Below are 14,528 nucleotides of genomic sequence, written 5' to 3' on the forward strand. Positions count from 1 at the left end.
TACGCCTGTTTATGCCAAGAGATTCCTAGGCGCAGGCACTTTTTTCTCTGTAAATTCCAGTGCAGTAAATGTCAGGTCTGGCAAACACATAGCTCATATTTCTCAAGGAGCAGCTATACATACGTTATTATCTAGCAGTGCAGAAACAGGCTGTAAATCCAGATCATAAAAGTATGAAAATATGAATTTAGTCTCCTCATTCTCTGTCTAAATTTTGCTAAGAGGATCAGCTGATATGGGCCCCATGGTGTAATGGTTAGCACTCTGGACTTTGAATCCAGCGATCCGAGTTCAAATCTCGGTGGGACCTCATGTGAATTTTGTCGCTTCTCTCACACAAGTTTACTAATGTGTTCTGAACACATTCTGAGCCGCTCCCCCAACTCCCGGAAATTAAAGTATCTAGACATCTTTTTCATTTCATCTAAAAACTCGCCCAGTATGCAAAACTTGCCCAGTCTGCAACATCAGAAGCTTCTAGAACTACTCTGTCCCAACATCTGAGATAAACCAAGAATCCACGTGTCTCCTGTGCCTCTTTTTTTCTTTCTTTTTTTTTGGGGGGGGGGGGGGGTTGGAAACTAGAATTACCCTAATCTGGCGAAATTGTGCGCAGACCCGAGGATTAGGGATACGGAGCTGACTGAATTCCTATATAAAAGACTAACTCAGTATTGTTTGGCCTAAGTAGATTTTATGTATAAATTTGGTTCTTACAAAACAGAGCACCTGAGTTATTCGGTGCATTTTCTATCTGAGTAAACTTGGTATAAATAAATAATTCTATTTAACTTTTGAAACTAAAATGTATTTAAAGATACTTCAGGTAGTTTATTAAGAAGCAAAAATCCTATGTAGGGCCCCATGGTGTAATGGTTAGCACTCTGGACTTTGAATCCAGCGATCCGAGTTCAAATCTCGGTGGGACCTTCTTTACATTTTGAGTTTCTTCCATGATGAATCTGCCTACTTCTTCCAGTGGGTGAATTAACCCTCCCTTACACTCATTTCCGGCCTATGTAAAGTGTATGTGTGATAAGGGATCTAATTGGAACCTCTTCGAGGTATATTTTCAAATGCAAAAAAAAAAAAAAAAAATTGTAGCAACAAACTTCTCCAACATATAAGTAAAAATTATATGGTATAGTGGCTATTACGCTAGACTCTAAAATGTGTCTCGCCCATTGCTTATTTCTCCACCCTTTGTCCCACATTTCTAGTCTCTTGAATTATCCATGAGTTCACCTTCAGGATGTATGCACTAGCCGCAAGTGTTTCTGGTTTTCACATTTCAGTTTTTCCTTTTCTTCAAGGCTTTCAGTAATTATCCAACTCAAGAGTCTCGGTATATACTGTTTAGCACCTGAACTTCAACTCTCAGTGAGTCTGTCTTTTTTGGTGTCCTTGCTTTTAATTTTCATCCAAACCGGGAGTATACCCGGTATGCTTACATAGATGTGCCCTCAGACACACACTTCGTCTTCTCAGGAACAAATCCTAGATCCTTGCTCTTCCTTCGGGGTCAATGAAGCCCTAGTCCCATCTCCATTTATTCTGCATTAGGAGGTCATGTTAACCCATCTATTTTATTTATTTACTTATTTTAAGAATAATGATTTTACGTATAGAAAAAGAGAAACATTCTCAGGTGTCCAGAGACAGGTATCATTGTTTACTGGTCCTGGATGTCCGGAACTAGCCTGACACACGCGGTTAGGCCCTAAGGTTTGTCTTCTGAACCTCTGCAACTTAACGGCACCTCTGCAGCACACTGGCTTGTCTGGTTTTGATGAAATGAGGCAGAAACCATACAATAGCAGAACCTTTCCCTATAGTGACTGAGCATGGACGATCAGGCACTAGGTGTCTCCTGACAATTCGTAGAGATCACAGTTTCTACAGCTTTCCGCTCTCACCTCCTACACCTCATCTATTCAGACACACAAACACCATTGTTTTTAAACGAAATAATGTCTTTTCTTAGTGTATCAGTTACAGAACTTCAGTGATTATGTATCTGAACTCTTTGCCTGGCAGTAACAATGTAGAATGAAGCACCTTGCTCGGGCCTTCCCCCAAATCATCAATTCCACACACAAAGCTACAAAGCCTATTTACTACACCGTGTTGCTCAGTCTTCCAAGGTTTCTCATGATCTTCCTACCCACAAAGCATCAGGTCCAAACCGTCCGACAGCAAATGTGTCCCTGGTGATCTTTGCCTGAGCTCCCCGGTTCTTCACACATATCCTACCTGGACTCCTCGGAGTAAGGTATTATGTCATGTGATAGGCATTTATTTATATTAAAAGCGTACTTGGGAGCAAGGAGAGCTGCATCATCAAGAGGCCCAATGCATGGACACATAGAAATGACAAAAATCCAATGTGAGTTTTAAAACGTGAGTCATCGTAAATAGTCTGACTAATTCATTTCTCCTGCTGTGGTTATATTCAGAGCCACTTCTTCCCAGCAGTTTGTTTCTTTTTCTTTTATCAAATTAAGGGGGCCATTTACAGATAGTAAAGGCTTTGGTTTCAATAATGACATGTAATGAAGTGACAGAGATTGTAAATTTAAACAGTCTAATTAAAGGGCCAAATGAAACTAATGGATCCCCCCCCCCAAAAAAAAACCCAAACCAAAGAAACAATATCAGCTCCCTTCCCCAAGATACCCAAACACCAAATCATAGAAGAAGATACAACATGCTATCTGTCATAGTGCCTCTGCAGGTGTGACGAGGTGGCCGAGTGGTTAAGGCGATGGACTGCTAATCCATTGTGCTCTGCACGCGTGGGTTCGAATCCCATCCTCGTCGACTGGTTCTCACACAGTTGTGTGGGCTTGTGATTTTATCCCCGGCGTGATGAAGAACCCCATGGCCATTTTAAACCTTCAAGTTTCTCTTCCAAAACTGATTGTGAACCGCGTGATTCCCGGACCTCTCTCTTCTCCCACTTCCTTCATGTGTGTTTTTGCTCAAACTCACATTTTTGAGACTTCAGGACGCTTGTGGCAAAGTTATCTCACCTTTGATCCGCCCTCGCGTCTGCCGCGCACTTCCACTGTTTCCTGACTGACTTTGCATTTTAGGAGTGGTAGGAGCGGTTTCCTTCCCCTCCTGTTTCTGAGCATGGCATTCCTTCTACGGGTCGGTAGTTTTTGCTTTTCAATCAGTGGTAACCCTCTGCCTTGACTTTCCACCGACAGAAATAAATGCTGTATTTTAACCGGAGATCGCTTTAGGTATTCCAGTCTGTCTTTCCCATCCATCTGCTTACAACTTTTGTCTTGATTTTAGCACACCATCCCGGAAAAACATCCACCCACCTACTTTCAAAGCAAAAGATTTCCCACCCATAACAGAAACACAAAAAACTGATGGGTTCACTAATAAAGACAGACGGTCTCTGAAAATTTTCTTCTCTTTGTCATTTGTCTCTTTTACAGAGACGGACATTGAGGTAGAGTTGCTGAAATCTTCCCAACAAGTTCCAATGCAGCCACTGGACTGGGCAGGTTCCCAGGGGATTTCAGAGGCTCACAAAAACTGGGTATTGAGTAGAAATACTCTTCCCCCGCCCGGTTTTATGTACATTATATGTTGCTTAGAGTCAGTTTATAAACTTTGTCCCGATTGATTTTAATTGTAAATGAGTGCATAGGAGGTGACTGTTGTGACCAGAGGGCAGTCTGGATCCTCCAGAGAGTGGATGCTATGCCTTTTCCCAGAGATGTTCCATGTCAGGGGACATCCCAGCAGTCACATCCTGGCCTCTACTTGAACTTTACATGGAGAAGGAGGCACGATGGGACTTGACTTATTTCTCTTTATCTTTAAACTTTGCACACATCAAACATGCAACAGATATTTTATACAATAAATGCTTATACTAACTGCATGCTTGTGTGTGTGCGCGTGCGCACGTGTGTGTGTGTGTGTGTGTGTGTGTTCACATGTTAATGGAGGGACTGAAGGGATTGAAATCTCTAGGTGGAATATATCCAGAGTGTAATCATACTTATAGTAATACCTGAGTGATGGTTTTAATTGTACCCAACTGTGTTGTCCTGTTATAAAGTGGTGAGATAGATGTGGGGACTGTTTTGGTTTTCTGAGCTTTCCATCATGATTTCAAAAAATCAAAGAGAAGAAAACAGGTGCAGTAGCGCCTGCCTGTAATCCTGGTGCTTGGTGGGTTGAAGGCGGTGGGGCAGAAGTTCGAGTATGTCCTTGGCTACACATGGAATTCTAGGCCAGCTCAGGTTACATAAAGAAGGAGAGAGGGAGGGGGAGAGAGAGAGCGTGCGGCCGGGAGGGAGGGGGGGGGGGAGAGCGCGGGGGAGGGAGGGGGGGGGAGGGAGAGGGAGGGAGGGAGGGGGAGAGAGAGAGAGAGGGGAGGAGACAGAGAGGGAGAGAGAGAGAGAGAGAGAGAGAGAGGGAGAGAGAGAATAAATCAGTTCTGAACAAACATGTGGAAGATATTTCAACCTGTTCAAGACTTAGAGAATAGAGTGAACAAGTTAGGTAAAACCTAAGACCTTAGGCCCTGTGGGCCACCCCACCCCTTTGTGATGGTCCAGTTTTGCCTTTGGGACTGTACCTGCTTTCATCTTCAATAAACCTTGCTTGCTACAACTCTCTGTGTCTGTGTTTGTATTCCTAAAGCAAGAACCAAATAGAACTCGGGCAACAGTAACACCCATTAGCCTTTCAACAGAGGATTGAATATCTTACACTCAGTACCCGGTTTAGTTCGGGCCCTGAAGATGCATCACTGAGACACACACACCAGAAGTGTCTTCTGTTACCAGTGGACACTGCTGAGTGCTTATGGTGTCAGCACATGCATGCGATATACATAATAAACCATGTCCGAATAACTTGTTTCTCTGTTTCCTTCTTTTGTTATTACTGAGTATCAAGCTTAGGGCTTCATTTAATGATGGGTAAGTGCTTTACCACTGAGAGAAACACCCAGATCCCAAATTATTTCTAAAAATAGAAATGAGTATGATAGTTTCCCATTTACCTGCCCAAAAGTGAATTTCATTCTTTGAGAGACTATAAATTAGAAATATTTTTTCAGAAGACCTTTTCCAGATTCCATCAGAAGTTTAGAGCCTGCTTTGTTAGCTACCACTCACAATCCCAGCACTGGGGAGATCACCATGGTATAAAACTAGAAGTCAACAGCAATATTAATTCCAGAAAACCCACAAATACATGGAAGTTAAACAATGTTCACCTGAATCATCAATGGGTCAAGGAAGAAATAAAGGGAGCAATTAAAGACTTCCTAAAATTCAGTGAAAATGACCACACAACATACTTATGGGACACAATGAAAGCAGTGTTAAGAGGAAAGTTCATAGCACTAAACGCCTACATAAAGATGCTGGAAAAAATCCCACACTAGTGAATTAACAGAATGTTTGAAAACTTTAGAACAAAAAGAAGCAAACTCACCTAAGAGAACTAGATGGCAGGAAATAATCAAAGTGAGAGCTGAAATCAATAAAATAGAAACAAAACAATATGAAGAATCAAATGAGACAAAGAGTTGGTTCTTCGAGAAAATCAACAAAGTAGACAAACATTTATCCAAACTTACCACAAGGCAGAGAGAGAGAATATCCAAATTAACAAAATCAGAAATAAAAAGGGGGGCATAACAACAGACATGGAGGAAATAGAGAGAATCATCAGGTCATATTCTGAAAACCTGTACTCCACAAAATTGGAAAACTTAAAGGAAATGAACAACTTTCTGCATAAATATCACTTACCAAAATTAAATCAAGATTAGATAAGCAAATTAAACCGATCTATAACTGCTGAAGAAATAAAAACAGTCATCAAAAGTCTCCCAACCAAAAAAAAAAAAAAAACAAAAAACCCAGGACCAGATGGTTTCAGCTCAGAATTCTACAATACTTTTAAAGAACTAATACTAGAACTCCTCAAATTATTCCACAAATAGAAACAGAAGGAACATTGCCAAACTCTTTTTATGAGGTTACAATCACCCTGATACCCAAACCACAGAAAGACATTACTAATAAAGAGAATTATAGAACAATCTCATTCATCAACATTGATGCAAAAATACTCAACAAAATACTAGCAAATAGAATCCAAGAACACATCAGAACCATCATCCACCATGACCCAGTCGGCTTCATCCCACAGATGCAGAGATGGTTCAACATACGAAAATCTGTCAACACAATCCAGCATATAAACAAGCTGAAAAATAAAACCACATGATCATCTCATTAGATGCCGAAAAAGTGTTCGACAAAATACAATATCCCTTCATGATAAAGGTCATGGAGAGAGCAGGGATACAAGGAACATACCTAAACATAATTAAGGCAATATACAGCAAGCCAACAGCCAACATCAAACTAAATGGAGAGAAACTCCCAGCAATTCCACTAAAATTGGGAACAAGACAAGGTTGTCCACTCTCTCTATATCTATTCAATATAGTTCTTGAGGTCCTAGCTAGAGCAATAAGACATGAAAAGGAGATCAAGGGGATACAAATTGGAAAAGAAGAAGTCAGACTCTGCTGATGATATGATAGTTTACATAAGTAATCCCAAAAATTCTACCAAGGAACTTCTATAACTCATAAACACTTTCAGCAATGTAGCAGGATACAAGACTAAAAAAAAATCAGTAGCCTCCTGTACACAGATGATAAAAGGGCTGGGGAAGAAATCAGAGAATCAACACCCTTCACAATAGCCACAAATAACATAAAATATCTCAGAGTAACTCTAACCAAACAAGTGGAAGACTTGTATGACAAGAAATTTAAATCTTTGAAGAAAGACATTGAAGAAGACACCAGAAAGTGGAAAGATCTTTCATGCTCTTGGGTAGGCAGAATTAACATAGTAAAAATGGCAATCTTACCAAAAGCGATCTACAGATTCAACGCAATGCCCATCAAAATCCCAGCAAAATTCTTCAAAGACTTCAGAAGAACGGTACTCAACTTTATATGGGAAGCAAAAAACCCAGAATCGCCGAAACAATCCTGTACAATAAAAGAACTTCTGGAGGCATCACAATTCCTGACTTCAAACTCTACTACAGAACTACAGCACTGAAAACAGCCTGGTATTGGCATAAGAACAGACAGGAGGACCAATGGAACTGAATAGAAGACACGGATATCAATCCACACATCTTTGAACACCTGATATTTGACAAGGAATCAAAAAATATCAAATGGAAAAAAGAAAGCATATCTAACAAGTGGTGCTGGCATAACTGGATATCAACATGTAGAAGAATGAAAATAGATCCATATCTATCACCATGCACAAAACTCAAGTCCAGTGGATCAAAGACCTCAACATAAAGCCAGCCACACTGAACCTTATAGAAGAGAAAGTGGAAAGTACACATGAATGCATTGGCACAGGAGACCACTTCCTAAATATAACCCCAGTAGCACAGACACTGAGAGAAACAATTAACAAATGGGACCTCCTGAAACTGAAAAGCTTCTGTAAAGCAAAGAACCTGGTCAACAAGAGAAAACGACAGCCTACAGAATGGGTAAAGATCTTCACTAACCCCACATCAGACAGAGGTCTAATCTCTAAAATATACAAAGAACTCAAGAAATTGGACACCAAAATATCACATAATTCAATAAAAAAATGGAGTACAGACCTAAACAGAGAACTCTCAACAGAGGAATCTAAAATGGCTGAAAGACACTTAAGGAAATGTTCAACATCCTTAGTCATCAGAGAAATTCAAATCAAAGCAACTCTGAGATTCCATCTTATACCTGAAAGAATGGTCAAGAACAAAAACACTGATGACAATTTATACTGGAGAGGTTGTGGGGAAAAGGGAACACTCCTGCATTGCTGGTGGGAGTGCAAGCTGGTACAGCCCCTTTGGATATCAGTACGGTGGTTTCTCAGAAAATCAGGAAATAACCTTCCTCAACACCCAGTAAAACCACTTTTGGGTATATATACAAAGGATGCTCAATCGTGTCACAAGGACATGTGCCCAACTATGTTCATAGCAGCTTTGTTTGTCATAGCCAGCCAGAACCTGGAAACAACCCTCAACTGAAATGCCCCTCGACTGAAGAATGGATAAGGAAAATGTGGTACATTTACACAGTGGAGTACTACACAGCAGAAAAAATAACAACAGCTTGAATTTTGCAGAAAAACGGATGGAGCTAGAAAACATTATTTTGAGTGAGGTAACCCAGACACAGAAAGACAATTATCACATGTACTCACTCATAGGTGGTTTTTAAACATAAAGCAAAGAAAGCCGGACTACAAACCACAATCCCAGAGAACTTAGACAACAATGCGGACACTAAGAGAGACTTACATAGATCTAATCTACATGGTAAGTAGAAAGTAGAAAAAGACAAGATCTCCTGAGTAAATTGGGAGCATGGGGACCTTGGGGGAGGGTTGAAGGGGGGAGGGGAGAGGCAGGGAGGGGGAGCAGAGAAAAATGTAGAGCTCAATAAATATCAATAAAAAAGTCCAAAAAAAGGAGTGAATCCACAGCCTCTCACTTTTTGTGTGTGGGAAATTTATAGTATAAAAAATGTGCAAAATGTGTGTTGTATAACAGTATCCAAACTCTATAGAGAAACTGCAAAGAAAAGGCTGATAAAGCTAGTCAGTAAATACTTTATAGTTTCCCATTTATCTTTAAAGAACATTGAACACTGTTCTTTAGTTCAGAATGTCCCCCAAATAAATGAAAATACAGCAATATTAAAAGATGATAAATTGGAAGAAACGGATCCAGCTGAGTCTTGTGAAGAGTGCGTTGAGATGTTTAGCCACCGGCTCTTGGTCTGGTGTGGTAGTGGATCAAAGGGAAGAGCGTGCTCCGTGGAAGGCAGCCGCCCGCGTCTTCATCATTACTTCCAACATTCAAGAGCGCTCGCTTAGCATGTGCAAGGCAGAGCGGGCCAGGAAAAGTTCAAAAATGTTGGTTGTGAATAAGGATTTGGTGGCTCTCTAGCGCTCTCAGGTGACCGCGCTGAAGTATTGGTTGGCTGTGGGAACAGTGGGACCTAAGCCCAGGGCCCTCAAAAGCCTGACAGCAGATTTACATTTTGGAAGCTATGGATGAACTTCATAGATATTCACATGTAAGTTCCTGTGAGCCGCGGGTTTCCAACTCTTTTGCAAGGTATGTAGTTGGAGGATTCTATGGAGTTGCAGACAGAACCTAGGGCCTGTCTGTCCTAAGCAGGTGTTAGGCAACCGAGTTACTCATTCTCCGACGTTTTACTGAATTTTTTTTTTTTTTTTTTTTTTTGTTTGTTTTTTTTGTTTTTTTGTTTTTTTGTTTTTCGAGACAGAGTTTCTCTGTGGCTTTGGAGCCTGTCCTGGAACTAGCTCTTGTAGACCAGGCTGGTCTCGAACTCACAGAGATCCTCCTGCCTCTGCCTCCCGAGTGCTGGGATTAAAGGACGCCACCACATTTTACTTGATCTAATTATTTTCCTCATATATAGTATTAAACATATAATATATTGAATGTATATTATATTGAATTCAATATATATTATATATACAATATATAATATATCCAACACATTCAATATATAGTATATTCAATATAATATATATTCAATATATAATAATGAAACTGGTGGTTGTCTCTGTCCAAAGACCAACAGAAACATACCCTCAGTTAAGCAAATTGGAACTTATTGGTTTATTACAATGAAGAAGGCAAAATGTCATGGTGACTCAATAGACTTAGTAACTATTCTTGGATAGCCTATCATTTTTATCTAAATAAAATAATAAAGTAGGATTGTAGCTATTGGTGGGAAAGAAGTAGGCGTGGGAGGTATGGGATGGTCTGTCTGTGTTTAGGACTTTTAGCTCTTAGTATTCCTATTTAGGTTAGTATTATCAGTTGATAATGGCATGTCTGCCATCCTGATCCCTCCCTCCCTTCCCCTTACCTCTCTTCCCTGAAGCACGAGTAATAAAAACTCAGAGAGAAATTGGGGTTCAATGCGAAGACTTGAAAAGCAAAGCAGCCAGCCCAGCTTTTACCTCGACCTCAGCCCGAAATGGCGTTCCTGCCTCCAAGAATCTCAGAATGGGACTGTGTCTCAGAGCTGTTTCCTCCCGTTCTATAATCTTCTCTAGTCCTGGAATTAAAGTCATTAAAGCCCCGCCAGGTTTCTATGGCAACTAGTGTGGCTACTAGGATTAAAGGCTGTTCTGTAAGGCTGACCAGTGTGGCTGTTTTGTGATTCACCGAGGAAGCTTTATTTATTAAAACACAAGTGAAATACCACTATATTCTCCCTCCCCGTTTTCCTCACCTCTCTCCTTTCCTTTTGCTGCCTTCCCTTCTTTCCCCTTTGTTTCTGTTCTTCCCTTCCCATCCGTTTCCATTTATCTCCATTCATCTCTAAAGCTTCAGGGCATGCTTTTTTGACACCCCCCCCCCCACACACTTTAAGGCGGCAAGTCTCACATGTTTATCAAAGGGTGTAGATATTATATTTTCTGAATTTGTGACACATTTCTAGCGTCCAGTGACCACTGAAGACGTAGGGTGTCCAATATTGTTTTACTCTGTCGTCCTTCCTGGCGGGGACAGGCTTTTACCTTCTGTATCCTTTGCATGAGACAAAAAGAAAGCAGGGGAGGGGATTATTCGGGATAATTTAACCCGGCAAAATTGAGGCCCAGAGGCCCAGAGGCCCAGAGGCCCAGAGTCTAAGCTTGGGAGAATCGGACAGCCCAAGATACCCGAAGGCCTCATTCCGGTTTCCATTCTCGTCCTTCCAGCGCCCAGGTCTTTGAAGATATTCTCAACCTGTGGGTCACGAGCCCTTTGGGTGTTCGAACAACGCTTTCACAAGGGTCATCACCACAACATGAGGAATTGTATTAAATGGTCACAGCATTAGGAAGGTTGAGAAAGATTGCTTAAGGAAGGCCTACCATAAGTTCTTCCTTTTTCCTTTAACAGGAAGAAGAAAGTTTGGAAAAACCCAGAAAATGTGGGTGGTGGGGCGGCAACTTTTTTTTTTTTTTTTTTTGACCAGATGTTACAATTTAAATTGTAGGACTCTAAAGGAGAAAAAAAGAAAAGGAAGCTCCCGAGTAACCACGAAGGGATTCGAACCCTCAATCTTCTGATCCGAAGTCAGACGCCTTATCCATTAGGCCACGTGGTCACTGCCTTGAGATGTGTCTCTAAAATTTAGGAAGTAAAAGGAACTTTCTGCGGCGCTCTTGCGGTAGGTACAGCATAAAAAGCAATTAGGTCCACACCGCGGATTTTATTTGGGACCACAGTATCGGATTTAGAAAAATTTGAGACTAAATTACTTCGCTATTAATACAGAACATGGCTGGTTCACGGAGAGAAAAGTCGTTTGCGTGTACTCAGACCCTGATTCCCCGCTCATGCTCCCCGGCACAGATCATTTACAGACTCAGTTCTACGTGCGTGTGCGTGGGTGTGACCCTCCGGTGACAAAGCTACTTTTCCACCTTCTTCTGGCACTTTTGCTGATTCTTTTTATACCCTTCCCCCCTCCGCCCCCAGCTGGAGAGAATAGTGTCTGTCACCAAGAAAGAGAGGACAAGAAAGCCTTCTCAGTCTGGCATCTTTGTGACAGTCTTTTCCTGTATTGTAATCTTCGCTGTAATCTTTAAACTGCACGCTGCGTCAGGTGAGGACTTCCCCCAAGTCACTCAACTAGCGGGTGGTTAGGGGCTGTAATCAGCAATTGGTTTTGTTCTCACAGCTTGAAAAGTAGTCTCATAATAATTAATCATAATAGTAGTAGTAATTGATGATGGTGGTGGTGGTAATAATAATAATAATAATAATAATAATAATAATAATTTTTGGAGACAGCGTTTCTTTGTTGCCCTGACTGTCCTGGAACTCGCTATGTAAACGGGGCTGACCTGGGAACTCAGAGATCCATCTGCCTCTGACTCTTGAGTGTTGGGATTAAAGACATATGCCACCACCTCCCAAGTAGTCCCCCCCCTTTTTTAAAAGTAATTATTTTTTTTAATGTCTGAGCCAAGAAAACAAGGCTACCAGGTGCTTGGTGGTTCTGTCGATTATTCTCAAGGGCTGGTTTTGATATTTAAACCTCCATCCTCTCGCGGCCTAACGGGAGAGAGGCCTTTAAACTTCTGTTTTCTAATTCAGTAAAGAATTATTTTTAAAAGACATGGTAAACCCTGTTGGTAGAGGCTAAAGGAGCAGTTCATGGTCAATCAAAACAAAATACTTACATAGATTATAGGCTACTTAATGTATTTTTTTATTACTAATTTCTATGACGGCATTTGACACATAAAATTTAGACAGGAATCCTTTCTGGGAGAGAAATATAAGACAATGAATACACAGCTTAAAAAATCAGCGTAGAGAATAGCAATGGCTTCCCAAAAGACTTGTCAGGAATGTGGCGATTAAAGACACAGGACCAGCGTTGGCAGAAGTGGTTTTCTCAGTCAGACTCGGCAAATAAGGCCTTATATATTATGTAATGAAAGGAACTGAACTGGTCTTTCGTTCTTACCCTTGTGTTCGCTTTTGTTTAGCCATTTTAAGCGTTAAATGGCAAAATAACCAGAATAAATACGGTTTACTAGAAAAAGACCTTTTAGTTGTCATTTAAATACCCATGAAAAATTTTCAGTTTTAGCTAGCAGAGGATGGTTTCGATCCATCGACCTCTGGGTTATGGGCCCAGCACGCTTCCGCTGCGCCACTCTGCTGCACAGTGACCAAATCTTAATAACATCCTTACCTTTGTTTGCAGTTGGTGTCGTACTCCTTTATACAAAGACCTGCTGGAAGTCACCTTTTAAGTTTGTCTTAAAGGTGCTACTTGTTGGGAATAATGTCGCTACTGAATCAAAGACAAAGCAAAATCTGACAAGAGTAGCAAATATCAACATACTAATAAGTGACTCGATGTGTATGAAAAAGCCAGGTAGATATTCAAACGAGAATCAACGAATTTTCGCCAATGGAGAAAACCAGACAATATAGATACTGTCCTCAGCACGGCAGTTGGTAACAGTCTTAGTGAAAAACCACGCATTTATCTGCGGGAAGCAAGGCTTTGGGGTCAGATTTGTTCTGTGGTCGAGATGGTGGAGGAAATGGTGCTGTGTTTTCTCCAGTGTTTGAACCTTTAGAAAAGGGGATAAAAGCGACTCACACACAGCCCCCATCTGCATTTCTGATCGTTTGAATGACCAAAGCTCCGCTGTCGCCCTAATACGTACCAGGTGGCAAGTGGCCAATGTGCACCGTTAAAGACATTCTTTAGTCTGAAGTAGTTAAAATGGCCGGGAAGTCCTGTTTTGAGACAAAGGACCCAGCTCAGGGAGTGGGAGTCTCGAGCGTTGGTGACGTCACCAGCTATTGCCTTGTCAGGGGCGGGGTGAACGCGCTCGAGGTTTCAGTCTTCAATTAGGTCCGAAACCCTTGCATATAAGGGAAGTCCCTGCGCTTCTTCAGGCACTTTGGTCTGGTCGCCAACAGCTTAGCTATGTCTGGACGAGGCAAAGGGGGTAAAGGCCTGGGCAAAGGCGGCGCCAAGCGCCACCGCAAGGTCCTGCGCGACAACATCCAGGGCATCACCAAGCCCGCCATCCGCCGCCTGGCCCGGCGCGGGGGAGTCAAGCGCATCTCCGGCCTCATCTACGAGGAGACCCGCGGGGTGCTGAAGGTGTTCCTGGAGAACGTGATCCGCGACGCCGTCACCTACACGGAGCACGCCAAGCGCAAGACCGTCACCGCCATGGACGTGGTCTACGCGCTCAAGCGGCAGGGCCGCACCCTCTATGGCTTCGGCGGCTGAACTCTTGGCGGCTGCTGACTTCCCAAAAACCCAAAGGCCCTTTTCAGGGCCGCCCACGTTCTCTGAAAAAGGGCTAACATTTATGTTTTACTTAATATTGTTGGATTTTTATTAACGTGAGGAATAGTCCTGCTTGTAATACAGTTAATTTAGTCTTCCTGTCGTTGCTAGGTTGGCTACTATTAGAAATTGTGAAAAACGTCCATGCGTCAGGCACACGAAGAATCTTATTTGGTATCCTTCCTCTATTTAGATGGCGCGAGGTGCCAGGGACAAAGCCAGTGGCGCTTGGAGGCGTAGCCAGGGACAAAGACGCTGCGCCGTGGCTGAGCACACAGCCAGGACTGGTTGGCCTTAACCTCCGGTGAGTTATGAAACCAGGCTACAAAGGCTGCTTGAAGTGTACTGGAGATCCACGCGACGTTTAGGCAGCTTTTCTCCCGCACACCTGTGGTGGACTTGTGTTCGCTTACGGGAAGGATTATCACAACTGGACATTACAATTTACGTATACAATATAAAACTGGGTAGTTTTCTGTGCAACTTTATGCAGACCTCTGAACTTTGGACTGGTCGGTTGGGCGTGTGAATAAACAACCTAAGACAATAAAAGCACATTTCGGATATTTTCGAT

At 42.0% G+C, this 14,528-nt stretch overlaps 5 non-coding genes across 5 annotated transcripts; 3 read left to right on the forward strand and 2 right to left on the reverse strand.

Moving 5' to 3' along the window:
- Positions 1-238: 238 nt before the first annotated feature.
- Positions 239-310, forward strand: Trnaq-uug. The gene has a single exon. It is a non-coding gene; the product is annotated as a tRNA-Gln (tRNA).
- A 548-nt stretch (positions 311-858) lies between these two features.
- Trnaq-uug lies at positions 859-930 on the forward strand. Its single transcript has one exon. It is a non-coding gene; the product is annotated as a tRNA-Gln (tRNA).
- A 1,808-nt stretch (positions 931-2,738) lies between these two features.
- On the forward strand, positions 2,739-2,820 carry Trnas-gcu. Its single transcript has one exon. It is a non-coding gene; the product is annotated as a tRNA-Ser (tRNA).
- An 8,337-nt stretch (positions 2,821-11,157) lies between these two features.
- Positions 11,158-11,230, reverse strand: Trnar-ucg. The gene has a single exon. It is a non-coding gene; the product is annotated as a tRNA-Arg (tRNA).
- Positions 11,231-12,728: 1,498 nt separating this feature from the next.
- On the reverse strand, positions 12,729-12,800 carry Trnam-cau. The gene has a single exon. It is a non-coding gene; the product is annotated as a tRNA-Met (tRNA).
- Between the last annotated feature and the right edge of the window lie 1,728 nt (positions 12,801-14,528).

Source organism: Arvicola amphibius, chromosome 6 (genome assembly GCF_903992535.2).
Source record: "Arvicola amphibius chromosome 6, mArvAmp1.2, whole genome shotgun sequence".
NCBI lineage: Eukaryota > Metazoa > Chordata > Mammalia > Rodentia > Cricetidae > Arvicola > Arvicola amphibius.